At 46.6% G+C, this 27,409-nt stretch overlaps 2 long non-coding RNA genes and 1 other non-coding gene across 4 annotated transcripts in view; 1 reads left to right on the top strand and 2 right to left on the bottom strand.

The window, feature by feature from the left end:
* LOC111561025 lies at positions 1-107 on the bottom strand. Its single transcript, XR_002743395.1, has one exon. It is a non-coding gene; the product is annotated as a U6 spliceosomal RNA (small nuclear RNA).
* A 95-nt stretch (positions 108-202) lies between these two features.
* The window catches only part of LOC109500613, a 58,447-nt gene continuing 31,240 nt past the window's right edge, over positions 203-27,409 (top strand). The window contains exons 1-2 of one of the 2 annotated variants that reach the window (XR_006599071.1): positions 203-1,460; positions 6,949-7,078. This is a non-coding gene — a long non-coding RNA (uncharacterized LOC109500613). The remainder of the gene's footprint in view (positions 1,461-6,948; positions 7,079-27,409) is intronic. The other variant, XR_006599070.1, reaches the window with a different exon arrangement.
* LOC123385880 overlaps positions 4,741-27,409 on the bottom strand; it is a 35,563-nt gene continuing 12,894 nt past the window's right edge. The window contains exons 2-3 of the long non-coding RNA XR_006599072.1: positions 5,544-5,737; positions 4,741-4,996 (exon numbers count right to left, since the gene is read on the bottom strand). This is a non-coding gene — a long non-coding RNA (uncharacterized LOC123385880). The remainder of the gene's footprint in view (positions 4,997-5,543; positions 5,738-27,409) is intronic.

The raw sequence follows: 27,409 nt of genomic DNA, 5'->3' as shown, positions 1-27,409 counted from the left end.
CAAAATATGGAACGCTTCACGAATTTGCGTGTCATCCTTGCGCAGGGGCCATGCTAATCTTCTCTGTATCGTTCCAATTTTAGTATATGTGCTGCCGAAGCGAGCACGATACGTGGGTGCGCTCTGAGGGTATATAAAGCAGAGAATGCGAAGACTTTTACAGTTATGGTGACCACACTGCACTGCTTAGAAAAAACTAAATTTTGAAGACGTATGACCTTGTGTATCTCGTACACAAGGTAATTGTATCTTTGTGATTACAGCGAAATGAACTCTAATTATTTCTCTAACCCTCCAACGTTGTATATGCAAATTAAGGAACCATGGGAAATTGGCCCTCGGCCCGCGCGACCTCTGCGCGCCCCGGAGGGCGCGAGCCTCACACTCGGTCACGTGGCGCGCGCGGCCGCGCTCCTCTTCCCCGCCGTCCCAGCTGGGCCCCCAGGGGTCGCACGCGGGGTTCCACCGAAAACCGGGCGGCACGGTGTCCCCGAAACTATGCGGGGCGGCGCGTGCGCGGCGCCAGCACATTTTGGGGGACAAGAGGCGGTGATGCGCACGGGGGCCCCACAGAAATCGGGTCGGGCCGTCCCCGCGGCAGGACCCGTGACCCTGGCGAGAGCTGGAAACGCCGGTCGTGCACCGGAAGGGGCCGGGCAGGGTGGCCCGGGGCCGCAGCGCGGAGGAGTGGTTCACGGTGCGCCGCTGCTTCCCCTGGGGTGGTCGGGCCCTGCGCCCCGTGCTTGAAGCCAAGGGCAAGGGGGTGAGCGTCCGCTTGGGGCCAACGCTTTCCGTAGTGTGACTCGAGGTGTGGCAGACCGGGAAAGGTCGCCAGGCTTTGGTCCAGCACTGGGCCGGGCCCCTTAGCTGACCCGTGTCCTTCCCCTCATTTCCACGTTAGAAAACAAGCTCTAGTTGGTTAATCAAGGCCAAAATTAGCCTGCCAGTCGTGAAAGAAGTTGGGATTTGCAGGCAAGTCTGGTTTCAAAAACCGATCTTTTCCTCTCCACAGTGGAACTCGAGCGAGGAAAGATTTGGGACCAGGAGTGCGGCCTCCCCTTTTGGACAATGCTCCCAAGGCCTTATCGGCTCAGACTTTCCTTCCTGCCCTAGTTCCCTCACCACACAGCAAGCATCTGTGACGTCAGCGCCGGGGCTGCAGGGCCAACAAGAAGTGGTTTGTGTTGCTGTGGCCGTTAGGTTCCAGCGAGGGAGCCAAGCAAACGTGGAAGAGCATTCTCAGTGCTGAGAGGGACTAGAAGGGAAGAACATGGGGTGTAGACAGTGACTGGGGAATGAAGGTGGGCAGGAGGGAAGGGGACATTTGAACTGTCGCTCCATACGGATGCAACCCTGAGAGGACCTGACAGACAGTGCCAGGCAGAAGATGACCTGGGAGCTACCTGAGTCAGTGTCACCCATCTGGGCAAGTCCTTCAGGCAGGAGAAGCCACTGTGGAGGTAGGTGGTGCTCCCGGTCATGCTGTGGCTCAGCGTTGTAGGCCTGACTCAGACCACAGCCAGGGAGCACCTGGCCTGGCCTCTGGGAACTTTGGAGTCCCTCCCCCCACCTGTCTTCAGTGAAATGGAAATTAGGTGCAGGCTGCCCAGCTTCTCACCTGACCTCTGTCTAAATAAGCAGTAAGCAAACACAAACCTCAGAATGCTAATACGGCCTTCACGGAGGGAAAAGAGCTAATTTGGGCAATGATGTTTCCCTCAGATTTGCAAAAGGGAATTGCAAATAACCAAAAAGCGTATTAGCATTGATGGGAGATGATGCTAATCTTCAATTAGCATCCACGTTTTTATTCATTTATTTAGAAGAAGAGCCTTTTCGTCACAGTCAATGCGCACACGTGTCACGGTGACAGGTACATCTCGTGGGTTCATAACTGCCTTATTGCGAAAACCAGCAGGAGATGGGCCAGGTTGTTCACCATTTCTGGCTACACAAGTAGGTGTTATTTTGAGCCAGAGGTGGAGCTTGGGTGTTTTTTTGTTCTGTTTTATTTTGTTTTTTTGTTTTTGTCTGTTTTGAGCAGTTGTGTTACAGAGGGACGTTTGAGTTCTAGTTTCCATTCCTTCCTGCATCTGCCTTTGTGACCTTGCCCAACTCCCTGGACTTCTCTGCCAAGTGAGGAAACCGCCCTAGAGAAGATAACCTCTCTTTCAGCTTTGACATGCTGTGACTTTTTTTTTTTTTTTTTGTAACTGGGTAACTGAAGGACTTTTTTTGAGACTCCAATTAGCAACGTGTAAAAATTGAACACTTTTTGTTTTCTATTTTAGAAGGGTGGAGCATGCCAGTCATCCTTGGGGCATAGAATATCCTGGGAACAGTTCACAGGGCAGGCTAGGGTCTGGGACCTGCTGAACCTTGTGACACTCGCCCCTGAGCCCCAAAGGCCCAGCGTGGAGGGAGGGGGAGGGCCGGGATGAGAGGAGACGAGGCAGATTGGATGTGGCATGAAGCCGGAGGACAGATGTATGGAGGGAGTCGGTAAGGAGAGACCCAAGGAGACGGACACTGAAAGCAGGGAGGAGTACGTGGGGGCCAGAGAGAACTGCCCGGTCTCAGAGCTGCAGTGGGAGCCCCCGGCTCCTGCTGGCCCTCGGAGCTGGTGTCCCCCCCCTCCACTCTGAGACCTGAGGTGGCCTGAGTCCCGACAGCCTTCCCTGAGTGCCATGGGCTGCAGAACCTCAAGAAAGGCAGAGTGGTCCCCACCCCCCCCCAGCCATCGCCCCGTCCGGTCTGAGCTGGAGCTTCCCGCCACTCTGAGTGCGAGAGATCAGAGCAACTTTAATTACATTTTGATCAATGGAGAAACGGCCTGTTTCATATTGAAAACACGACAGTGAAGACATGAGATCTCAGCATCCTCTAACATTGTAGTGTTTCCCCTGCAGCCTGGGAGCACTGAGTGTTTCCATATGTCATTCATTTGAAGGAAGAAGGGCCAGGGATTCCCATCAACCCCACCAGAGGGAAGAAGAAGCAGGGATGGGGAGACGCAGCCGTGGCCTCCTCTGTGCTGGGAACCCTGGGGATGAATGGCGTTGGGGGCATCAGGAGGCTTTACCCAGTCGTAGGGCGGGGATGTGCCGAGTTCACAGGCCTGGCCCGGAAGGTCCTAAGGCCCCAGACACAGAGCAGGGCTGCGGGGAGCCTGGGCATGGAAGAGGACCCACCACTTAGGTCCTAGAAATCCCTTTGAGCAGCACGTGCTCTGACTTAAACCTTGTTTTTGTAAGCTCTCTTTTGAAGTATACTCTCCCACCTAATCACCCCAGTGTATATGAGTTTTTCCAAGTTTCCTTCTTTGCCTCCCAGTGAAGAAAACCAGGGGTGGGGGGAGGGGCAAGTAGAAGAAGATCTGTGTGCCGACAGCTCAGAGGGAGGCCTGAGGCAGGGTCAGCTGTGGCCAGAGGGAGTTGCTCCTCCCAAGCTTCCTTAATCCCCCTGTGCTCACAGCCCTTGCTTTTCTGGTTTGGCCCCTGCTGTGGTTAGAGCAGGTCTAATCCATCCCAGATGCCTGACCTCAGTGGTACCCTATAATCCTGCCCCTTCCCCAGCTTGCATTTGGAGCGGGGGGGGGGGGGGGGGCGGGGAGAGGGGGGGTTGGGACCCCAGCCCAGGCGGTACTTTTTGACCCTCCCTGTGATCTCTTTTTTTGTGCCTGGAACTTTGTGACTATCTGGCTATTTCCCCACCTGTAGGACGGTGACTCTACTGAGTGCCCAGCACAGCAGTTTGAACACTGACTTCAGTTTTGATGTGAACAGCCCGAGCACTTTAGATGAGCTGCTTCTGTAAAGTGTTTAGGCCCTGGGCATGGGGGAGGTACATGGAAGGTATAAATATACTCGATGCACAACCACTCCTTATTCTTCTTTGGTCTTCTTTCCTTAATCTTGCAGCTACCTGGATGAAACACACTTTTTAAAAAGTGAAAATAGCTCCTCTTTTTAAAGTGACTACTGGGACTGTTTCTTAGCTACTATAAACTTTTTGTCGTAGTAGCTCCTTTTTCTGAGTTATCTCCCTCTCCCCTGCCCCTCCTTTTCTTAGCTGTGATGAGGACTGTTTTCACCCACAGGGCTTCAAGGCTTTGGGTCTGAGCACACAGGCTCATAGACCCACTCACTCCTGTTCACTGAGCTTAGTCTGAATCCTTCCCTTTCTTCTGATGTTCTGTTTCATTTTCATGTCTGAGAGATAAGCACTTTTACTGATGGGGAAAAGCTAGGCCTGGAGAGGGAAGTGACAGAGCTAATCAGGGACTCTGGAATTTGCTGCCAAATCTTTCTGGCTCCAAGAGCTAACTTTTGCACCTAGTTGGAATAAAGGAGTCCCATTTGAGGGTTCTGGGAGGATCTCTCTAAAATCTCTCTCTCTGTTGCCTTAACTCCTGCCTTTGAAGCCTCCTTAGCCTGAGCTGTTGCTATCTGATGGGTTCACTGTGATTTAGTCCAAGACCATTTTCTCTGGCAATCCCAGGCTAGCCTAAGAGCACAGGCACTTAGGTTTAGGGCATGGAAGGGACACTGTGAGTGTGCAAAAAGGATCCCAAGTAGAAAGTCTGCCAACTTCTCGGTGGTTCTGTTAGTTTTTCTCTGTGGGGTTGTAAGGTGAGAGGTGAGGTGACACCCCCTCCAGATACTCCCGGCCCTCCCCTGAGTCCAGACAGCACTCACCCCCACCAGGGTCACACCGACGACAGCTGTGGTACAGGGAAAAACTACAATGGCTTTGAACCAAGAAAGACCACGTTTATTAGAGTCAGCAGTGAACCTCAGTTTCCTCATCTCTAAGATGGAAATAACAATTTCCCTACTTTTATAGGGCCGCGAGGCCCCATGGGAAATCTGACTGTAAAGTGCTGTGGGGAAAAAGGTAGGCATATGGTCTCCCCAGACCCCCTTTCTAGCTAGCCTCAGGCAGTTAAATCCTTCCCATACCTGGTGAGCGAGGCACTTGTGCATCAGGAACAGACCTACAAAATATGAACAACAAGATGAACCATCACATTGTGTTAATATTTTCACACCACTTAACTCTCATTAAAATGTACTTTGCTGAATTTAATATGTGATTCCAAATGACACAACATATTAAGTGCTTAATATACTAGAAATTATGAAACTATTATAGTCGGTGCCATATGAAATAATTAGACTGAATTAAACTTTAGCAGCCAAGTGAAGGAAAGACTTCAACTTGGAATGTCTTTAAAGGATCTTAAGCCACCACTGTAATCCCCAAAATAAGTGCCAGAAATTAAGATCTTTAAATAAAAACTGCAACCTAATCTGTGCTTACACCCAGCTCCTCTGGGCTTGGCTGATGCAGAGTGAGGGGCCTCGCACCCACCCCAGGGCAGGGCGTCAGGGTCCAGTCTTCAGGGGCCTCTTCCCCTGGGGCCTGTCTGGGGGTTGGTGACTCAAGTGGCTTGAATCTGGAGTAAGGCCTCCTGCTGAAGGGGCAAGTCACTCTTCTTTGCCCCAAATTAGCCTCTTGTCACAAAATAGAAACAAACCCACCTTATTTAACATTTTGTGAGTCCTTCCTTCCTTCCTTCCTTCCTTCCTTCCTTCCTTCCTTCCTTCCTTCCGGGTGTTTTTTTATGCATTTTTTCTCACGTAATCCTCACAATATGTGCATGTTGTAAACCACCGTTTTCAGATGAGGAAACTGAGGCTCGGAAAGATTAAGTGAATCATCCAAGTCCAAGGCCCTGCAATCAAAATCCATAGTGTCCACCCCTACATCACACGTGGCGTCCTCATTAGCGTGTGCATGTGCGTGTGCATGGCGCACCTTACGCTGCTTCCTATTTTAATAGTGGTTCGGTAACCAAACACATTAACCTGCTCTCTGGCAGTGACTTACAACCAATGGATTTTTCACAAGCAGGGTAGGGACCATGACTTGAGAGTCTCACTTTGAATAGATTGCAGCCTACCTAACTTACACAGGAAGCTCTCTGTATTTGCTGCTAATTCAATTAAAAAAGAATGGATTCATTACCCTCTGAGTATCCTGACATAATACCTATGGGTAGCTGTCATAAACAAGATAACTTCTTATAAAGAGTAAGCAACACTTTTTTATCATAGGGAATACTAATTTCTTGGCTACTTAAGATGCCCTGTCTCAATTTACTCATATCCGTGTGAAAATACTGATCCAATGGGTTGTTTGAAAAATATAAATTTGACTGTAGAGACTTAAATGTATTATCATTTACTCACCAGCAAAACTAATTTTAATGGAGGCAGGAAAACTTAGCTCAAGGAAACACATGTTTATAATTAACCAAAAACGTACTTTTCATGAGTATCAGGATAAGGTTCTGCCTCAAATAATAGAAAACCAAATAACTATTGCTTTAAGATGACAGAGGTTAATTTCTCTCTTGCATGAGACAAGTTGTCTTTCAAGGTCTGGTCTAATGGCTCCACTGTGTCACAGAGCTGGCTCTTTAGGATAACAACTTGTGGCCCCAAATGGCTGCTGGAGCTCCAAGCTCCAGGCACCAGGAATAAGGCAGGCAAGGAAAGCAGAGGATGCATATTAATGCTCTGAATAAAATCTGTAACTAAGAAAGAAGATAACAACCAGGGGAGCCTGGATGGCTCAGTCAGTTAAGCTTCCGACTTCGGCTCAGGTCACGATCTCGCTGTTTGGGAGTTCGAGCCCCGCGTCGAGCTCTGGTGCTGATGCTCAGAGCCTGGAGCCAGCTTCAAGTTCTGTGTCTCCTTCTCTCTCTCTCTGCCCCTCCCCTGCTCACACTCTGTCAAAAATAAATAAACATTAAAAGAGAGAGAGAGAGAGAGAGAGAGAACGGTAATGGATAGGCAGCTCGAATGATAATGGGTGGCCCTTGGCATACCTCCTGGCACTCAGGTAGCAGTCGATGAATGTTACTCTACTTCTTTTCTGCAGAGCATCAAGAAAGGGGAAGGGAAGTAATATTTGCTAAGAGCATGTAGGAGTCCAGGGACCATGCTGGACATCTGCACATGATCTCATTCAGTTATCATAACCCTGTGTGGGCAGCAGAGCAACAGGCCAGGTAAGAGAAGAGGCTGCCATCTGGGGTGAAGCTCTGTCCACAGGTAGAGGTGAGAAGTTGGAGGGGAAAGTTGGAATGTTTGCATGAGAAGCCCAGGGATTCCTGAGAAGGAAGGATGAAGCTTCTGTCCTTGCTCTCCTACAGTCAAGTTATTATAAGTTTGCGGGGTGGATCAGATGGTGAGGACCGAAACCCAGCGGCAGGAAAGTGTTAACTATGCCCTTAAAATAAAGTTGCCATGAGCAGAGAAAGTGAAGAGGTTACAAAATTAAAAAAATAACTTAAAACCGGCAAAAGACTTGAGCGGGCATTTCACAGAATGGGAGCATCAGACGTCCCCTGTGAAAGTGCACTCAACCCCATCAGCCCTCAGGGAAATGCAAAATCGACTACCTCCCTGTTACCACTGACAAGTCTGAGAATGCCAAATATTGCTGAGGAAGCAGAGCCGTGAAGATAAGAGAATATGTGGCTGGAGTGAGGAGAAATCAGTGCAGCCACTTTAGAAAACTGTTTGCCGGCCTTCTAACATCGGGGATAAACTGACCCCTATGACTCAGTTGTTCCATTTCTAGTTATAAAGCCTACAGAAACTCATGTGCATGTGCAGCAGATTACACGCAAAAAAAAAAAAAAAAAAAAAAAAAAAAAAAAAAAAAGGAAGGTTCAAAGCGGCATTATTTGTAATGGCCACAAACTGGAAACAACTCAAGGGACGATCCACAGGAGAATGGATAAATATATGGTTGTGCACTCAGGCAATAGGACGCTAGACAGTACTGACAACGAGATGCTCGTGAAAATGAGTGAACTATAGTTACATTCAGTGTCACGGGCTGAAATGTATCCCTCCTCCATTCAAATGTGAAAGTCCTAACCCCCATACTTCAGAGTGTGACCACACTCTGTGGTCTTCACACAGGTAATTACGTTAAAATGAAGTCATATGGGTGGTTCCTAAGCCAACATGAAGTCCTTATACAAAGAGGAAATTCAGACATAGACACGTGCGGGGGCGGTGGAGAGGGGTGGGTAGCCAATGTGAGAACAGCCATTCACAAACAAAGGAAGGAGCCCTGGAACAGATGGAGGCATCCCTCCTGGTGTCTTGACCTTGGACTTCTAACCTCCAGGTCTGTGAGAAACTATGTTCCCGTTAAGCCGCCAGTCTGTGGTACTTAGCCCTAGCAAACCAGTGCAGCCAACAACAGGGATGAATCTTGTATACTTGACACTGAGTGAAAGAAGTAAGGCACAATAGGCATTACAGAATTATACCATTTATATAAAGTTCAGAGTTATGGAGGCAAAGCTATATTGTTTAGGGACACATATAGAGACGGTAAAATGGTAACAAAAACAAGGCAGGGATTGACATAAATGACAGGGAAATGGGAAGGAACACATGAAGGCTTCTGGGGTGGCAGCAACATACTATTTATTTTGGGAGGGGGAGGGGCAGGGAGAGAGGGAGAGAATCCCAAGCAGGCTCTGTGCCATCAGCGCAGAGCCCAACGCAGGGCCCAACGCGGGGCTCGAACTTGCCAACCACGAGATCATGACCTGAGCCAAAATCAGGAGTCGGACATTTAACCCACTAAGCCACCCAGGTGCCCCAACACTCTCATTTCTTCATTTGGGTGCTGGTCACTCAGGCATTCTGCCTCTAGTTATTCATTAATCTGAACCTTTATGTTTAGGGACTTTTCATTGTTTATTTGCAGTCAAATGTAAAAACAAGAAGGAGAAGGAGGTGGGAGAGACAGAGAAGAGGGGGCTTGGAGAGGAGAAGAAAGAGAAGAGGGTAGGGAAGGAACTTATGGGCTTACCCGGTACCAAGTGGATTGGTCTAAGGATCTGTGAGCCCACAGTGACCACAGCTATATGTAACTGGAGGGTCTGAAGGTGGTGTTGCCTCTGAGCACATCACCTGAGCCCAGAATCTCAGGAAGAACTCCCTCCCCTAGAGAAGGATTCAGACCTTTGTAATCTAGGGAAAGCCACCGCCCCTCTCTGAGGTTGATTTCTCCATCTTTAGACTGGGGAAGGCTAGACTGGGGACATCACTACATGTCCTAAGGCTCTTTCTGTCATTAACTAGGTTTCTGCTCAATGTCATCTCCTCCAGGAAGTCTTCCCTGACCACTTCTTGATGATAGCACCTCCTTTCTTTCTGTTTCCTTTTTTTTTTTAAGTACTTAATATTGGTGATAGGTATTTATCACTGAAATCATGTCAAATATTTGTTTATTTGCGCAAGCAGAGCAGGATTTTCATTTTATTTTTAAGTTTATTTTTGAAAGAGAGTGAGAGAGGGGGGTGTGCGCTCCCATGCGCACCCACACAAATAGGGGGGAGGGGCAGAGAGAGAGAGAGAGAGATACACACACACACACACACACACACACACACCTAATCCAAAACAGGCTCCAGGATCCGAGCTGTTGACAGAGCTCGATGCAGGGCTCGAACTCACAAATGGCAAGATCAGGACCCCAGCCGAAGTCAGATGCTTAACCGATGGAGTCACCCAGGTACCCCAGGATTTTCATTTTGTTACCACTCTACCTCCAATGCCTAAAGTAGTGTTTGGCACTCAGTATAGGTGCTCAGTAAATATTTGGAGTTACAAAGGTGAGAGTGTTCTGTAGTGTCTGACACCTAGAAGGCACTCAGTAAAGGCTAGTTGCTAGTTTTTACTTCCCTTTTAGCTGAGACCCACCTACCCACCCACCCACATTTCCTGGGGCTGAACTCAACCAGTGTCTCCCCCCCCGCCCCTTCCCCGGCAACTTGGGACTGAGAAAATGCCCACAACTCACCCCTCTGGTCATTAGCAACATTTTACCGTAGCTAACATCAGAGGCTGTCCCCAGGGCTAGGGTCTCCTGTGTGATGACACCTCATCCTGGGCCACCGCTTTCCCTTGGACCTAATGTGACCCATTTTTTTTTTTAATTTTTTTTTCAACGTTTTTATTTATTTTTTGGGACAGAGAGAGACAGAGCATGAACAGGGGAGGGGCAGAGAGAGAGGGAGACACAGAATCGGAAACAGGCTCCAGGCTCCGAGCCATCAGCCCAGAGCCCGACGCGGGGCTCGAACTCACGGACCGCGAGATCGTGACCTGGCTGAAGTCGGACGCTTAACCGACTGCGCCATCCAGGCGCCCCCTAATGTGACCCATTTTGCCCCACCTCTGGCTCTGCGCTGACAGCATGGAGCTGGCTTGGGATTCCCTCTCACCCTCTGTCTCTGCCCCTCCCCTGCTCCTGCGTGCGCGCTCTCTCTCTCTCTCTCTCTCTCTCTCTCTCTCTCTGTCTCTCAAAATAAGTAAACTTAAAAAAAAATGTGACCCACTTCATTTGGCCTCTCCCCATACCCTTGCCGAGGGACACAGCTTCCCCTCAGCATGGCTCAGCTGCCCCGGATGAACCAGGCTCTGCAGGCTGACAGCACTTTGAGTGTGTGGGTAGTTTCTTCCCTTTAGAGTTTACTGTTGCAGTGCAGCGTGGGGCCCTGCAAACACGGCAGAAAGCCTCCTCCCCATTCCTCCAGCAGCATTAATTGCTCTCTCCCCCTGTTCTTGCTGCTCGGTTCCTATATTTAGCGCTCATTCTCTCCTGCCTTGCATTAGAGGTGGCTGTTTACTTGCTTGCCTACTCTCCCTCCTCCCCAGACCAGGAGGGCCTGCCCAGGACAAGGGGCCAGACCTCCCTGGTTATTGTACTCCTGGCATGTAGCGGAGCACCTGATGTTAACAGCCACGTTTATCGAAGAAAAAAAAAAAGAAAAGCTTCTGCTGTTACAAATGACAGATAATAGGATTTTAGAGTTGATGAAGATGGCATTAGACCAATCTTCCTTGATATACCATCTCCAATCTGCCCAATTTAAAAGCTAATTAAGACACAGAAAAAGAAAAAAAAAAGTTAGAACCTTTCAGAAAAAGTGCCAAATTCTTGGCAGGCGTCTGGGACGGATTTTCCCTGATGACGTGCCGGTGGGGCCGGGCAGAGCGGCAAGGTTGATTGGCATGTCTTGCCTTCTACAGTGCCCCAGAACCTCCGGAAGGAAAGCACGTAGGGGGAAGATTTGACCCTCACTCACCGGGTGGGGTTGCTTCTGCCAGATGGCCCGGCAGCGCCTCCTGTCCCACGGGTGCAGGCCGTCAGTGTCCTGAGGCCGTCCAGTGTTTCTGAGGCCATCACTGTCCTCCCTGGGCCCTTCCGTTAGATGTGTCTGCCCACGTCCATCTGGAGACTGATAGCACCAAAAGGCAGGGAGCAGGGTGTAACTGGTGAGGGGGCGTCACCATTGCTGCAGACGCTGAGGACGTGCGTGCGTCGTGAGCTGTACAGATGTGTTGTGGTCATTAAATTGTATTAATCCAGTTAGAGGGTCTGCAGCTTCCAGTAGGAGAGTGTAAGACATTTGTATGCATTCTGGCATGCTGGGTCTTATTTTCATGTTGGGGCTTTGTTTGCGGATTTTGGCCTTCTCTTTTTTATGTTTCTTTTGTTTTTTGGCCTTCTGTGAAATGCACAATGAGTTATTTGTTTTCGTCTTCTGTAATTTGGACATTTGTACGAAGCATACAGCCCGTTGTTTTATTTTTTATTTATTTAAAAAAAATCGTTTTAACGTTTATTCATTTTTGATAGAGAGCGAGAGCGGGGGAGGGGCAGGGAAAGAGGGAGACACGGAATCTGAAGCAGTCTCCATCCGGGCTCTGAGCTGTCTGCACAGAGCCTGATGTGGGGCTCGAACCCACCAGCTATGAAATCATGACCTGAGCCGAAGTCAGACACTTAAGGGACTGAGCCCCCCAGGCGTCCCCCAGCCTGTTTTAATTCTTTGACGCCGTTAAGACTGTGGACTTCCTTCCATGTACATTTCTCTGTCAGATTCCAGATAAATCCATCATTTTTGCCTCCCTTTCGTGGTGAGCTGAAGAGTTTTCCGGCTCCCCACTTGCATGCCTCTCCGTTCTATCTCCCATTTCAAAAACTACCCAGGTCTTCTTTTTTCAAACATTGGTTTTGAAGCTGATGTTCAAATTTTAGCGGTGCTTATAACGTTTACACTGAATTGTGTATATTGAAGTGGTCTTCACCTATACTGCATGTTCCAGGTACTATGGCAACACAGATTACCCCAAAACTTAATGGCTTCAAACAGAAATCCCTATTATTAATCTCTTGCAGTTTCTGTGCATCAGGAATTTAGATAGAGCACAGCAAGGGAGGGTTGTTTCTCCTCTGCAATGTCTGAGGCCTCAGCAGGAAGACTCAAAAGCTCGAGTCACTAGCTTGGCTTAATCATCAGAGGGCTAATTCACCTGTGGTTGGTGCTGGCTGTCACCCAGCTGGGGTCCTGGCTGGGGCTATTTGTCACAACTCCTACACATGGCCTCTCATGTAGTCTGACCTTCCTCACGATATAGGGGCTGAGTTCCAAGGGCCAGTGTCCCGAGAGAGAGAGAGAGAGAGAGAGAGAGAGAGAGAGAGAGAACCAAGGGGAAGCCATTTGCCCTTCATGACCAAACTTCAGAAATCATCCAGTCACTTCTGCTGCATCCTGTTGGTTGGGGCCATTACTAACATCCACCTAAATTCAACAGAAGCGTGTCAGTATCGCTCTGTAAGATGAGTATGTGGGATGCTCACACATATACACACATGTACATGTACATATGTGCATTTTTAAAATTATTTTTGAATGTTTATTTTTGAGATGGAGACAGAGCGTGGGGGGGAAGGGCAGAGAGAGAGGGAGACACAGAATCTGAAACAGGTTCCAGGCTCTGAGCTATCAGCACAGAGCCTGATGCAGGGCTCAAACCCATGAACCGTGAGATCATGGCCTGAGCCAAAGTTGGATGCTTAACCGACTTATCCACCCAGGCGCCCCTCATACGTGCATTTTTTTGTTGGTGTGGTCATCTTTGTTTTTTTCATGTTTTATTTTTGAGAGAGAGAGAGCATGAGCAGGGAAGGGGCAAAGAGAGACAGAGACACCGAATCCGAAGCAGGCTCCAGGCTCTGAGCTGTCAGCACAGAGCCCAACACGGAGCTCAGAATCACGAATCACAAGATTATGACCTGAACCGAAGTCGGACTCATTTATTTTTTTCCCAATTAAGTAGGCTGCACTCCCAACGTGGGGCTTGACCTCATGACCCTGAGATCAAGAGTCACATGCTCTACTGACTGAACCAGCCAGGTGCCCTTGCATTCTCCTTTAAACTGGTTGTCATCTTCCTGGGTCCCTGGTTTATAATGAGTTAAATAAAATCTTTAACATATTCATTTTGTATCTGTACAAGTGTAATGGTTTTACCTTTTAAAAAAATATCCTTTAACTGTCCTTCCCTGAAACATTGAAAAATATTTGAACATTACCTATAACAACATCGCAGGCATGATATAATGATACTTATGGACAATAGACTTCAACTATGTAGGTATAGTATGATTAGAATTGCATTAACGTTGTAAAGAAAAAAGACTGGGGGAGCCTGGGTGGTTCATTCAGTTGAGTGTCTGACTTCGGGTCAGGTCATGCATGATCTTGCAGCTCGTGGGCTCGGGCCCCACGCTGGGCTCTGTGCTGACAGCTCAGAGCCTGAAGCCTGCTTTGGATTCTGTGTCTCCCTGTCTCTATGCCCCTGAGCTGCTCGTGCTCTGTCTCTCTCTCTCAAAAATAAACATTAAACATTTTTTTAATTAAAAAAAGAAAGAAAAGAGTGGAAAAGGTATATCAAAGTGTGTTAGACTGCTTGATATATTTAAAATATGTACTTTTGTTACAGAAGCCCAGTGATGTTAAAGTCTAAGCCTTTGTTTTTTTGATGGAGTGATGATTGTCTTATGGGATCTCGAAGGGCTCGAGAGGGGCATCCTGTCCTCTGCACAGCCACTGTGGTCAGCGTCAAGTTCTGTGGGGCAAGGGGAGGGAGGGGGAAGGGGCATATGATGATAGTAATAGTAACAATAATAAGATAATGAACACATACGATGTCCCAGGAATTGTGGTAAGCGGTGTCTAACTGGACCCTCACAACAGCTCTTTGAAGTAGGTACCACCAGTATTCCCATTTTACAGATGAGGAAATTGAAGAGGTTAGGAAGCCAGGAGGTTAGGGGTCTTGTCCAACAAGCACGTGGTGAAGTGTGAACTGACACTCGGGCCAACTCCCTTGCTACCCTGCATCACGTGAGAAACACTGGAAGTCCTGGGATCCCCTTCTGAAAAATCAACCCCGGTGCTGAATCCAAGCCCTCAAAATCAGTGCATCCGGGAAACAGTTACCGAGCCCTCCATGTCCCAGCCCTGAGAAAAAGACAGTCTGAGTCTTTCAAGTAACTCAGGAGCTGGGATGAGCCGGCAGGGGTGGAAGCAAGAAAGGAGGGGTGCTGTGGGGGAAGGGAGGGCCGGGAGGTGCTCCCAGGTGGAGGTGCCAGCCACCAGGAATCTCAAAAGGAGGGGAGGAGCTGGCCTGCCAAAGGGGTTGTGGGTGTGGTAGGGGCAGTCAGGACAGAAGAATGGCCTGAGCTGTGGGGTGAAAATGAAACACCAGACTAAGGCCATTCATTCTAGCATCGCCCTCCCCCTGTGTCCAGTGCCCCACCTGTCTCCATCCCCGGTTACCAGAAAGCCGCTTTGCTCAGTGGGAAGGTGGGCACAGTTACTGTCGGGTGGGTACCTGAACGTGCCGATCAGAGCCCGCTTCTCCAGGATATTTGGACTTGGGTCACGTTGTCCCTCCCCAAAGCCTAGTGGCCTAAGATCCAGCCTGGAGCCAGTCATGGCAGTGGTGTGCAGAAGGTGCTGGGAGAGTGAGAAGACCAGGCTGTGGGAGGTCTGAGCAATGGGTCTACACGTCCTTGAGGTCCAGCGGTATGCCCGGCATGGGGTTCCATGACACGTGCTGAGTCTTTTTAACTCCTTTCTCGTTTCCTTTAGCTCGATGCAGTGCTCTTGACACTCCAAGGCAGCTGTCCTGCCCCAGCCCCTGTGAGAGGCAGATCGTTTAAGCCTCCCGGCTATAACTGAAGGGCCAGGGTGGGCTCCCTGCCAGGGGCCAGGCAGCGCACAGGCCGGCTGCAGTTGATGACTCACAGTCTGGCTTGAAAGCATGGGCTGTCTTCTGAGAGTGTCTTAAAAGATTCAGAGGAAGTTGCAGTCAATGGTGGGCTCTATGGCTGGAGGCCGAGTAGGCTCGGAGGCTGGGGTGGCCGCAAGGCGCCAGGTGCCAGTTGAAGTTGCAGGGGAGTAGAGAAAGGAAGCTGGGTGGGAAAAGTAACTGCACGGGTGCCCTGTAGTCAGACACACACACACAGGCTAGCTGAGAAGCAGACACAGTAGTCACATCGCAGAACTGCCCGGTTTCTGGCCCTTCCTGGGGCTTGACAGGGTCTTCACTGTGCCTTCATGACAATCCCCCCTCTTTCCTGGGGCAGCCTGGGTGGTCCTACACTTCTCTGCTACAGCCCATCAAACGGAAAGCCATGGCTGGAGCTGGTCACTTCTTGCTGCTGGCTGGGCTCATCCCTCCCTCTATGATTTTCTGGTTTTACTCTTTGAGGGAACGTCAGACTTCAGGCTGGGGTCACCTTGCTGTCTTGGTCCCTCTCTGCACGTTGGAATCTTACCTCAGCCACTAAAACTCACTGATGGGTGACCAGGGCCTCACTTCCCTCAGCTCTTAAATGGCCTTCCTGCAGCATTATGGCAATGTGGAAGTTTATCTAATCCGGGCTGCAATGATAAAGAAATTGCCCTACCCGTTTAAGTTCCAGGGAGAAAGCGAACTGCACAGGACCCCCCCTGCTCTGCCCATTCCAGGAAAAACCCATCTCCATTCTTTCTTACTACTCCCAGAAGACGCACTGATGACTCCCTTGTTTACCTGCCTCTCTAAGACCCCAGGCACCTCCCTTTTCTTTGAGATGGTCCTTGTTAAGGAATATTCTGTCTAGTGCAATAGCCCGAATAAAATCTTCACTATCTGGTGCCTTTTGCTTTCACAATTACTAGAGGTTGCTGGCAGCATCAGTTGGGCCGCCTATCCAGAGTCCCAGGTTCCAGTCCGGAATCGCCCAAGTCTGACTTCCCCTTTTGGCAGGTTTCAGGTCTCTGTTGGAAGCTTGCTAAGGGACCCATGCTTGCAGGATGCATGAGTGGCAACTCAGCTCTCAAGCCTGGCACTGGGAGGCAGGGCAGAGGGAGCAGCTGTAACTTTTGCACGCTGCCACCAGAGGGCGGCTGCTCCGCGGAGGAGGGCCTTGGCTTCTGCACCCGCTGGCTCCTGCAGAGCCTTTAAAATGTGCTTTGAAGTGGACGCCACGCAGCGTTTTCAGCCTTCCAGCGCTTTCCCTAGTTTCTTCTACTGCTTCCCTCTCCCCTCAACCCCTTGTGGCACTCCAGGCGCCCCCTTTGTGTTCCAGCACCCAGAGAGTCCTCCTTCTCCGCTGATGCCCCTCACAAGACTCGAGTGAGCTGGAGTGAGTTTTCAAAAGCCAGCCTCTAGGCCTCCAGTGCTTGTCTGGTAACAAGGTCTCTCTCTTTCCCTCTCCCGGCCCTCTGGCCCTTGTCTCCACTGGAGACAAGTTGAAGAATCCCTACAGCTGGGAGATAGGGAGGAGAGGCAGCAGGGGCAGCCCTAAGAGGACTTAACCATCAGCACTTTGGAGCCTCACACTTTTGTCCCCTTCCAGTGGGCAAAGCAAGAACTGCTAATCCCTCGGAGAGATAGGGAAACAGGCTCGCAGAGAGAAAGGGTGATTCGCCTCTGCTCGCACAGCTAGCATATGGAAGGATTAGGACAGGAACTCTGTTCTCCAGGCCCCAAACCTGGAGCCCTTAGCAGGGGTGCCAAACAGTCAAGAGATAGATTGCCACTTGGCAAAATTATACGTGAACCTCCTGCAGGAAGGGGCCCTCAGCATGTATGGGGCCAGAGACCAAAATGCAGCCACTGAAAGGACTCCATTTGTGCAATTTTCTGAATTGACATGGTAAGATGATCACGTTTGCTTTTTTTTTAGTACATGTGGCTACATACACGTTTTAAAAGCAAATATAGGGGCGCCTGGGTGGCTCAGTTGGTTGAGCCACTGACTCTTGATTTCAGCTCAGGTCATGAACCCAAGGTGGTGGGGTCGAGCCCCATATCCAGCTCAAGGTTGAGCATGGAATCTGCTTGAGATTCTCTCTCTCCCTTTGCCCCTCTCCCCCACTTATGTGTGTGTGATCGCACGCTGTCTCCCAAAAAAAGAAAGAAAGAAAGAAAGCATGACAGTCCACAGTGGCCATCTCTGGTGGTTGGAATAGCAGGAGGGGGAGGTGGGTTTTTGTTTTGTTTGTACCATTCAAATGATTCACTATATGTATAAAGCATATAGAACACAGAAAGAAGAATAATGACTCAGTATCTCTGACAAAAAGTCATACCTCCTTGTTAAAGAATTGGAAAATACGGGAGGGGATGAATAAAAAAATTCAGTAATTTTGGCCCCCGTTCCCCCTGTCCCCAAGATATTGATATTTTTCTTTCTGGTTGGTTTCTTTCTCTACAAAACATGGATAACAGTCTTAACCTTACAGGAACACTGTGAAGATTGAGAGAATGTATATAATAGCGAACATTCCAGAAGTGTTAGCTATTTCTATATATAACAAACTCGGCACCGTCCTCTATATGTTGTTCACATGCTGCTGTTTTCACTTATTTTTCATGGACAGTTTCTCATGTCAACCAGTCTTTAAAAATTATATTTTTAGTGACTGTACAGAATTGCATTATATTTATGTACAGTGTGTTGGACCTGTCCCCTGTTGTTGAACCTTTAGATTGTTTCCAGTTTTTGCTGTTAAAATAACACTGAGATTAACATCTTTAAACATCTCCCCTTGTCAGCATTTCTGATTACTTCCTTAGATGGATTTCTAGAGGCAGGATTACTGGGACAAAGGGTGCAAATATTTTTCAGGCTTTTGATTCGGGTTACCAAATTGCTTCCCAGAAAGATCTTGCCAATTTACAATCCCACCTGCAGCGTGTGAGAATGCCCGTCCCACAGCACACAAAGGAGGGATTTTTTTGGGGATGGGTGAGATTCGATTGAGGAGAAGAAGCCCTGTATGGAGGGAGAGTTTGAATTTCAGGAGACAGAGGGGAGGCTAGAGGAGTGAGGTCTCTGGGGGAAAGGGAGGGGGCTTGGGGGCACGTTCCGTAGGGATTGCCTCGGACTCACCTCATGTTCTGAGACTCGGGGGGTGGAGGGGGGGACAGTGTGACTGGGTGTGGATAGGCAGTCGCCGTAAGTAGGTAGATGAGAGTCAAGGGACCCGAGGGGTCTCCTTTTCTCAATAAAGTAGGAGGCTGAGTTCAAAGGTACATGATGAGGGCTGAGGAAGGAGGGACTGAAGGAGAAGATGTAGCCCTTTTACCTACAGAGACTAAGAGGGTTGACAGTTGGGTTGAGGTGTGCGACCTGGCTTGTGGTGCCACTACTCTTTTGTTGTTGTTGTTGTTGTTGTTTAGAGAGCGAGTGAGAGAGAGCACGTGCACACGCAAGTGGGGGGGGGGGCAGAAGAGAGAGAGAGGGAGAGAGAATCTGAAGCAGGCTCCACGTTCAGTGCAGAGTGCAATGCTCGGCTCACCTTGAGACCATGACCTGAGCCGAAATCAAGAGTCGGACGCTGAACCGACTGAACCACCCAGGCGCCCCTGTGGTGCCACTATTCTTAAGTGCTGTGTGTACTTGCTCTACAGTGTGCAGCCACCTGGGGAAAGTATGACTTGGGTTCGATAATTTAAACCAAGTCCTTCAAAATATGTGGTAAACACTAGAAAACAACGGGGCTGGGGGAGTCATGGTAATAAAAGTTTATGAATTTCTGGAGTTGTACCAAACTCTCAAGGAACAGTTAATTCCTATCTTATGTAAGTTTCTCCAGAGAGTTAGAAAAGAACAAATGCTGCCCAGATCTTTTTATGAAACCAGTATAATCTCCATGTAAAAGACAAAGCAATAGGTGAAAAGCATAGGCCCCTTTCCCCTACGATGTAAATATAAATAAAGTCCCAAATAAAATATCAGTGTGCTAATCCAATGATATCGGGATGCCTGGGTGGCTCAGTTGGTTAAGCGTCCAAGTTCCGCTCAGGTCATGATCTCACGGTTCGTGGATTCAAGCCCCGCGTTGGGCTCTGTGCTGTCAGCTCAGAGCCTGGAGCCTGCTTCGGATTCTGTGTGTGTGTGTGTCTCTCTCTCTCTCTCTCTGCCCTTCCCCTGCTCACACTGTCTCTCTCTCAAAAAAAAAAAATTAAAGAAAAAAAATGTTTTTTTAATACATTTTGATCAAGTAGGATTTATTCCAGGAATTTCAAGTTCCACATCAGAAATCACCCCATTAATAAAGGACAAAGACCATATGGTTATCTCAATTAATTGATGAAGAAAAAAACACTTAATAATGTTTCTCACTTGTTTATGGGTATGGAGAGACATCCTTAACTTGGTAAGGGCTATAGAGCAAAAACTTAAGGCAAGCATTCACTTAATGAAGAGACTTTAAGTGCATTCTCTTGAAGATCTGGAATGAAATATGGAATCCAACTATACTGAGATAAAAATGATTACTGTGTAAAGGTAATATTTTCATTTTTCTTGGAAAACAAAGAGAATCAACAGATAGATTGTTAAAACTGTTTAAAGAATCCAGTCAAATCACTAGATGCAGATTAACCTAAAAAAAGAAATCCATGGCATTTCTCCTCACCAGCAGTAACCAATTTCTGTTCACAAAATCAAAACAGCATGTACAGTATCTAGGAATGAACTTGACTAAGAAGATGCAAGAAATCTACAGAGAGAACTTTAAACTTTAATAAAGGATGGAGAAACTAACCTGAGTAAATGGAGGGAAATATGCTCTTGGATAAAATGGCCTAATGCTACACAGCTGTCACTTATTTCTGAGTTAATCTACACGTGCAATGAAATCCTAATAAAGATTTCAGGTGTGTTTTCTGGAATTTGACAAACTCATTCTAAAATGTGTACAGACAGGGGCAACTGGGTGGCTCAGTCGGTTAAGTGTCCAACATCTGATGTGGGCTCAGGTCATGATCTCACAGTTCGTGAGTTCAAGCCCCGCGTCGGGCTCTGTGCTGACAGCTCAGAGGCTGGAGCCTGCTTCAGATTCTCTGTCTCTGTCTCTCCCTGCCTCTCCCATACTCATAATCTCTCTCTCTCTCTCAAAAATAAATAAACATTAAAAAAATTTTTTTAATGTATATGGACAAACAGAACTAAGTCAATCTTGCAAAAGGAGAGCAAAGAGCAACACATTACAAAGCTGAACAAAGCAAAACAACATTGTTTTGGCACAAAAACAGACCAATAGATCATGGAACAGAATGAAAAACTCAAAATCAGACCAGGAGTATATGTGTGGGAGGCATCACAAATCAATAAAGAAGGGACAGATTAAACCAGCTTACTGTGTGGACAAAATAAACAGGATTCCTGCCTGACATCAAATAAAAAGGTATACTCTAGAAGTGCCTGGGTGGCTCAGTTTGTTGAGCATCCGACTTGGTTGCAGCTCGGGTCATGATCTCACGGTTTGTGGGTTCGAGCCCAGCATTGGGCTCTGTGCTGACAGTGCAGAGCCTGCTTGGGATTCTCTCTCTCTCTCTTTCTCTCTCTCCCTCCCTCCCTCCCTCCCTCCCTCCCTCCCTCTCTGCCCTCCCCCCACCCCCGCTCATTCTCTCTCTCTCTCTCTCCCTCAAAATAAATAAATTAATTAAAAAAAATTTTTTAAAGGTACACTTTAAATTACAAAAGACCTCAGTGTAAAACTAAAACTCTAAATTTATAGAAGAAAATATAAGAAAGTATCTTTGGCACTTGGGTCCTAAGAAGGATTCTATGTAAAACTTCAAAAGCCTTCTCAAACCAGAAGGAAAACAATTGATTCATTTGATGATATCAAAATGAAGGATTTCTGTTCAAGCGAGGATACCATGGGCAATATATGATAGAATGGGAGAAAATATTTGTAAATCTAAAACTGATAAGGAGTTAATACATAGAATATACAAAAAAAAAAAAAAATAGAATATACAAGTAGCTCATGCAAACCAATAAGCAAAAGAGAGACTTCTAGTTTCCGGTCCAGCAAGTAAGGACCTTGGAAGTCTACATTCTCTCCTAACAAGTAAAACATGGAACAAACTGAAAATAAACAGCTCTTCTTACATCTGCCAGAGAACTGAGCACACAGGGCAAACCACTGCTCCAAAAGTTGAAGATACAAACGGATGAATGCTCACAACTTACCAGAGCAGAAATCCTGGGAACAGTGCTAGACAGGAAAACCGAACTGCAATTGTTGGATTTCTAGAGGCTCCATGTGGACAATTCTGAGATTTAGGAGCCCTAAGGGTGCCTGTCGTAGAGGGTGAGATTTACCTCCAGAAGCTCTACCAGGTTCTCACAGCAAATAGCAGAGAACAATCTGTTCACACTTCTAGGAGGGGGAGGGAAAAGTAACCATTTTGAAATGTGCTGGTGGACTTTGTTCTTCGTAACACCTGCCCTCAAGAGAAACTATTTTATCTGAGTCTTGCTTGTTTCAGAACCTAACCAACCTGGAGGAAGGAAACTACCTAGCTCCAGCCAGCTCTAGCCATCCTGTCCCACTTAAGGGGGGAAAACTGGGAAGCACTTGTGAAGTTCACAGTCCAAAGGTCTAGGCTCACTGAAAGACCGACAGCTCATCGTAGGTCTCTTGGCTCCCGCTCCCCCCATGGACCTTACACCACATCACTAAAGGCCCATTACTACAGTTGTTTTTATCCACATCATGTCTGGCTTTCATTAGGAAATTACAATGCATACTCAAAGGCAAAAACACAGTCAGAAGAGACAGAACAAGCACCAGAACGAGATTCAGATCTGGCAGAGATGCTTGAAGGGTCAGACTAGGATTTTGAAATAACTACGAGGAACATGCTAAGAGCATGGATGGATAAAGTAGACAACATGCAAGAACAGAAAGATAATACAAGCAGAGAGATGGAAATTCTAAGAATCAAAAAGAAATGAGATAAAAAACATCACAGCAGAAATGAAGAATGCCTTTGGTATGCCCATTCATAGACTGGGCAGGTCTGAGGAGGGAATCTCCGAGCTGGAGGATATGCCAATAGAAACTTCCAAAACTGAAAAACTAAGAGAAAAATGACAGCAAAAACAGAATGGGATATCCAAGGGCTGAAAATAAGTAAACATTTTTTAAAAATTAAAAAAAAAAAAAAGAATGACAGAAAGGAGCAAAAGAAATACTTGAAGTAATAATGACTGAAAAGTTCCCAAAATTAATGTCAGACATCAAAACACAGATCCAGGAAGCTCAGAGAGAACCAAGCAGGTTAAATGCACTCCCCCCCCCAAAACCTATACCTAGGCATATCATATTTAAACTGCATAAAATCAATGACAAAGTCTTAAAAGAAGTCGGGGGTGAGGGGAAACACCTTATCTGTAATGGAGCAAAAATAAGAATTACATCTGACTTCTCAGAAACTGTGCAAGTAAGAAGAGCGTGCAGTGAAATATCTCAAGTGTTGAGAGAAAAAAAGATCGCACCAACTTAGAATGCTGTATCCTGGGAAATTATCCTTCAAAAGTGAAGGAGAAATGGGGCACCTGGGTGGCTCAGTCAGTTGAGCATCCAACTCTTGATTTCGGCTCAGGTCATGATCCCAGGGTTGTGGGATCAAGTCCTGAGTTGGGCTCCACACTCTGTCTCTCTTGGGATTCTGTCTCTGTCTCTCTCTTTCTCTCACACTCTCTCTCTCCCTCTCTTTCTTTCCCCCTCTGCCCCTTGCCCCCACTCACACACACTCTCTCTCACTCTAAAATTAAAAAAAATAAAGGGTAAAAAAGTGAAGGACAAATACTTTCTCAGACAAAAAATAAGGGAATTTGTTGCCAGTAAACCTGCCTTACAGAGAGAGGAAGGAAAATGATCTCAGTCAGAAAGGTGGATCCACATAAAGAAAGGAAGAGTGTTAGTGAAGGAATAAGTGAAGGTAAAATAAACACTTTGATTTTTCTTATTCTTAATTAACCTACTATGTAACAGTTTGTTCAAAATAATAATAGCAGTGTGTTTTATAATTATAGTTTATGTGTAAGTAAAATGAAATGGCAGCAGTAACACAAGGCATGGGAGGAAGGAATTAGGAATACTTGGTTACTGTAAAGTACTTGTAGTTCCCGTGAAACCATAGTGTTTTTTGAAAGTGAACTTGGATTAGTTATAAACATCCATTGCAAACTCTAGGGAAACAACTAAAAAAGGTAAAAAAAAAAAAAAAAGCGTAACTGATACACTAAAAAGGAGAGAAAGGGGAATCATCATAGAAAATGCTCAGTGAAACCACAAAAGGCAGGAGAAGAGTACAGGACAAAAAAAGGAACAAAGGATGGGGGTAGCCTATAGAAAACAGTAACACATATGGTAGATATGAATCCAACTATAGTATACCATAGTCATTTTAAATGTCAATGGTCTAAATATACCAACTAGAAGACAGAGATTACCAGAGTAGATGAAAAACATGACCAAATTATGTGCTCTATGAAAAAACCCACTTTGAATAAAAAGACATATGTAGATTAAAAGTAAGGGAACGGAGAAAGATACATCACGATAACACTAACCAAGAAAAAGCTGGAGTGGCTATATTAGTTTCAAGCCGATAAGACCAAAGAGCAAGAAAAGTTTTCAGGGATAAATAGAGGCATTATATAATGATAAAAGGATCAATTCCCCAGGAAGGCAGATTAATTCTTAATATGTATGTGCCTCACAATAGAGAGTCAATATATATGGGGCAAAATGGATAGAACTGCAAGAAGAAATAGATGAATTCACTCACCGAGTTAGAGACTTCAACACTCCTCTATCAGAAATGGACAGATCTACCAGGCCAAAAATCAGTAAGGATACGGTGGAATGCCATATCATCAATCAAGTGGATATAATTGATGTCTATGGATTACTTCATCCAAGTGCAGAATACACATTCTTCTCAAGCCCACGTGGAACATTCACCAAGACAGACCACACTCTGGGCCATAAAACACACCTTTAACAAACTGAAAAATAGAAATCATACAATGTCTGCCCTCAGACCACAGTGGAATGATAGGAGAAATCCATAACAGAGATGGCTAGAAAATCCCAAGATACTTGGACATTAAACAACGTACTTATAAATGACACCTGGATCAAAGAAGAAGTCTTGAGAGAAATTTTGAAGTATTTAAACTAGTTAGAAATGCAAATACAACTAATCAAAAATTATACGGTGCAGTGAAAGCAGTGCTTAGAAATTTACAGCATCGATGCGTGTAGTAGAAAAGATCTAAAATCAATGATCTAAGCTTCCATCTTAGGAAACGAAAAAAAGAAGAGCAGGTTAAATCCACCGTAAGCAAAAGGTAACAGGCCCTATGGGAAAATGCACAAAGTTTATCAATGGGCAATTTAGAAAAGTGGTAACCCAAACAGGCATATGAAGAGGATTATTAAGAATTAAAATCAGGGGCGCCTGGGTGGCTCAGTCGGTTAAGCATCCGACTTTGGCTAAGGTCATGATCTTGCGGTTCTTGAGTTCGAGCCCCATGTCAGGCTCTGTGCTGACAGCTCAGAGCCTGGAGCCTGCTTCAGATTCTGTGTCTCCCTCTCTCTCTGCCCCTCCCCAGCTCACTCTCTCCCTCTGTATCTCTCTCAAAAAGTAAATAAAAAACAATAAAAAAAATAAAAAAAAAAGAATTAAAATCATCAGTAATCAGAGAGGTTCAACTTAAGACAACAGGGAAATATCACCTTCCATCTACTAGACAGGCAAAACTTGGGAAGCTGGAAAATGCCAAGCGTTGGCAGGTATATGGAGATACAGTCTCCTATACCTGCTGCTGGTGGATATGCAGAGCAGTTGTCCCTTCTGGAGAGCAGTCTGGCACAACATAGACAAATTAGGCACATGCAGAGCCTAGGACCCAGCAAAGTAAGTCCTGGGTGGGTATACCAAACAAATGATCACACAGGTCCAGGAGGGGATTTGCATTAGAATGTCCACTGCTGCATCCGCTCTGATTGTGGGCAATCACAGACAGTCGTCCATCTGCAGAGGAGTAGATGCGGGAAGTGTGGAAGGTGCACATGGTAACAGTACTTACTACATAGCCGTTAGAGACACAAGGGATTGGATGCATACGTAGGAACGTGAATAGACCTTAAAAACAGTGCTAAGTTGACAAAAGAAGAAAAATGAGATAAATGACTCCAAACCATTCATATAAATGACAGTACATGTACATATTTTTGTAAGTTACTGTATATATGCTTTTTGTCAATTTTTAAAATGCATACGGAACAGGGGAGGGATGAGTAAGCAGAGCACAGAGGATGTTTACGGCAGTGAAAATACTCTCTGTGAGCCCGTAATGGTTGGATACATGTCATAATGCGTCTGTCCAAACCCATAGAATGTACACCACCAACAGTGAACTGTAATGTAAATACAGACTTTAGGTGATTATGATGTGCCAGTGTTGGTTCAGCATTCGTAACAAAGATACCCTCTGGTGGGGGGTGTTTTAAATGGGGAAGGCTACGTATGTGAGGGGGATGGGGGAGGACAGTACCTCTCTGTACCTTCCACTTCATTTTGTTGTGAGCCTCAAACTGCTCAAAGAAAAAAATAAAATCTTAAAAAATATTTTTAAAGTAAATTTTAAATACACATACACAGTACTTGAAATGAATCATAAACCTAAATCTAGGAGCTCAAACTGTTCAATTTTTGGAAGAAAACATAGGAGAAAATCTTTGATTTGGGGTTAGGCAAAAATTTTTTTTGGCTGAAGAAAGCATGAATGGCAGGAAAAAAATGGACACATTGAGCATCATGAAAATTAAAAACCTCTGCTTTTCAAAAGACACTGTTAAAAAATGAAAAGGCAAGCCACGGCCTGGAGAAACACACATATGATAAAGGCTTTTGTGCCAGGCAACAGTTTATTGGCTCTCATTTCCAAACCCACCCTTCTTTGCCTGCTCTGTGATCCTGGAGGTGGGCTGTGTAGAGATTTCATCTATGACATTTGGAGTGATGTTGTGCCAGTATGGGGTGCTGGAGGGACACTGACGAGGAGGGAATTTTCTCTTCCTCTTTCCAGTGTCCTGCAAAGTGCAGGCTTTCTTGCACTGGGCTCCTGCAGAGGGCAGCTTCCCTAGCTCCCAGTTCTGATAGCATAGGGCAACCAGCAGTGCCCAGCTGCTAGAAGCTTCTCTCAACACCTTCTCAGAGTGGTATGCCACTGGCAAGGGAACCTGACTCTGAGCCACTTCCCCCAGTACTCTTTGGGGGACTTTGTATCAAGTTCCATTGTATAGCACCTCCCTGTGGACAACATCCCCAACCCCCAAAGGGCAGATTTCCAGTTTCCACCAATGACCCACCTCAGTGTCTCCTTCACCATCCAGTGATCCATGCTATGCTCTTTCCAGCAGGTCTGGAGGCCCTTCTCAGAGAACTAGATCTCAGCCCTGCTAGTGGCTGACCCTGTATTTGCTATTCCTGTATTCACCAGAGTTCCCTCTGACCCTTACAAGTCAATTCCCCATTACATCAATCTCCTGTTAATAGTTTTCTTGATTGGACCCTGATACTTATATCCAGAATGTCTAAAGAAACCTCACAACTCCATAATAAATAAAATGAACAACACACTTAAAAAATGAACAAAAGATTTAAACAGATACTTCACCAAATAAGCACATAACAAGAGTCTCAGTATGGTTAGTCATTAAGAATTGCAAATGACGGGGCCCCTGGGTGGCTCAGTCGGTTAAGCGTCCGACTTCAGCTCAGGTCACGATCTCGCGGTCCATGAGTTCAAGCCCCACGTCGGGCTCTGGGCTGATGGCTCAGAGACTGGAGCCTGCTTCCGATTCTGTGTCTCCCTCTCTCTCTGCCCCTCCCCCGTTCATGCTCTCTCTCTCTCTCTCTCTCTCTCTCTCTCTCTGTCTCAAAAATAAACGTTAAAAAAAAATTTAAAAAAAAAAGAATTGCAAATGAATCTCTTCAGCAAGTGGTGCTGGGAAAACTGGACAGCGACATGCAGAAGAATGAATCTGGACCACTTTCTTACACCATACACAAAACTAAGCTCAAAATGGATGAAAGACCTAAATGTAAGACAGGGAGCCATCAAAATCCTCAAGGAGAAAGCA

The sequence above is a fragment of the Felis catus genome, chromosome B3, assembly GCF_018350175.1.
Source record: "Felis catus isolate Fca126 chromosome B3, F.catus_Fca126_mat1.0, whole genome shotgun sequence".
Classification (NCBI taxonomy): Eukaryota; Metazoa; Chordata; class Mammalia; order Carnivora; family Felidae; genus Felis; species Felis catus.
The sequence above is the reverse complement of the archived record's forward strand: the minus strand, read 5'-3'. Positions and strand labels throughout refer to the sequence as shown.